Here is a 2171-nt window from a genome sequence, read left to right on the forward strand (position 1 = left end):
CTGCTCCATTGTGAATGTCCCAACCCCATGGGGGAGAGGCAGAAGGGAAGGGTCCCTCATCCCTCAAAAAAGGGATTTGGAGGGGTTGGAGCGAATCCAGGGATGGGAATGGAGCTGGGGAAGGGTCTGGAGCACCAGGAGGGGCTGAGGGAGCTGGAAAAGGGGAGAAAAGAGAGAAAAGAGGGATCAGGGGGGATCTTGTGGCTCTGCACAGCCCCTGAGAGGAGGGGACAGCCGGGGGGGATTTGGGATCTGCTCCAGGGAACAGGGACAGGAGGAGAGGGAACGGCCTGAAGGAAGGGAAAAGTGGAAATCAGGAACAATTTCCTCAAGGAAAGGGTGCTCAGACCTTGGAAAGGGCTGCCCAGAGAGGTTTGGGGTCCCTATTCCTGGAAATGCTCAAAGAAGGTGTGGATGTGGCATTTGGGGTCACAGCTGAACTCACTGACCCAAAATATCCCTTCAACCTCTCCAATTCCATGATTCTGTGATCCCATTCCTGTGCCAGAGGATCAGCTCTCAGCAGGAGCCACATTTGTACTTTTAATTAATTAAAACTTAATTAAAACTTAGTTAAAACTTAGTTAAAACTTAATTAAAACTTCCCTCCCTGGCTGCAGTTTGGGGTTCCCATCTCCTCCCCGGCACCTCCACCCCACCAGATCAAAAATTTCCCTCTCCTCCTGATTAATGTGTCTGAAAAAATGCAGCTGGATTGGGATGGAAACCTCTGGAAAATAATGGGAAAATAATGGGATTCTGTAGGGTCCTGTGAGGAACAAACCCCGACTCAATGTGAGTTTTGTTGCTCTTATTTAAATCCCAGTTTTTCTCCTCGGGGCCTTTCGCAGGTGAATGATGTTTCACTTCCAGCCATTGCTGCGTAAAGCAGCAATAAAAACCCATTTCATTCCAAATTTCACACCGGATAATCTCTCAAACTAAAGGATTACTTCRAATAAAAGCTGCCACACATCAAAGATCCAAGCAGAAATGTAAATTCCCCAAGAAGTGTCTCCTGTTTATCGGGATCCTTTCCCGCTGAAATGTCTGCAGGGTGAGCTGTCACAGCCATTGTCATTTCCAGCAATTAAGAGCAGAATGATTAATTTTCAACATGTGCCACTAATGTGCAGCAAATTAACGGAATTCTGTCACTTTTGTCAAAGATTTTCCTCGAGGTTATGCAAAAATTGTCTGGAGGGAGAGCAGGACACGGATTTTTTGATGATCAAACCAACCCCAACGAGTGTTTTTGTTGTCACTAAAATGTCTTTGGAATTGGAGCCACCAGCATCATCATCATCTGGGGTTATCCAAAAATWATTTACTCAGCAAATTCCTCACTTTAGGAATTCCCAGGCAAGGCCAAGAGGAACTTTTGGAACCAAGGAGTGTCAGATCAGCAGAGATAAAGATTTTCTTTTAAATCCCACAGGTGCCAGTGTGGGCATTTGGAATTGATATTTGGCAACAATAATTTATTCTGCACTCAAAATTTATATTTGGCAGGAATAATTCTTCATTCTGCTCTCAAAATTTATATTTGGCAGCAATAATTCTTCATTCTGCCATTTTTCTTCACTTTTCTCTGCACCTTTCCCCAACCTCGAGGTGTTCTGGTCCCAGGGGATGTCGCAGGAATTGCAGCAGATCCAGRGGAGTTTTTCCTGTTGATATTCTGATCCTTCACACCGGGTTATTTTATTCCATTTCAGGATTATGTGAGTGTGAACCTGAGTGCAGATCGTTGTGAAGGSAACTTAATGAAGATAATTCAATTATCTGCATCCTGTGGCGTTTCTGGGGGGGATTCGTTGCTTATCTGGGAATTTCTGTACGAGGAAATAACACTGATAACATTTCACACCCCTCGCTCTGATAAGAACAATTCCCCCCTGAAATCTCCCTAATMATTCTGTTGTTGTGACTTCAGAGCCAGAGGTTGTTAATCTTTCCAGGAAGATTAATGAGGATTGTTACCAGTGGCTTTACAAGCTGAATAAATGCCCGGTTTTGTGTTTCACCTGGCTCGGGGGGAAATTTGGGAGAATGTGCTGCTTGCTCTTAAACAGGGGTGGGAAAGTGTAATTTCAGTGAAGTGGAGTCACTTCCRATGGAGAATCCAAGGATTCCTCAGGCTGGAAAAGCCTCCCAAGGTCATGGAGTCC

The sequence above is a fragment of the Malurus melanocephalus genome, unplaced genomic scaffold (assembly GCF_030028575.1).
Source record: "Malurus melanocephalus ecotype Western Australia unplaced genomic scaffold, MMel_1.1 scaffold_1108, whole genome shotgun sequence".
Lineage (NCBI taxonomy): Eukaryota > Metazoa > Chordata > Aves > Passeriformes > Maluridae > Malurus > Malurus melanocephalus.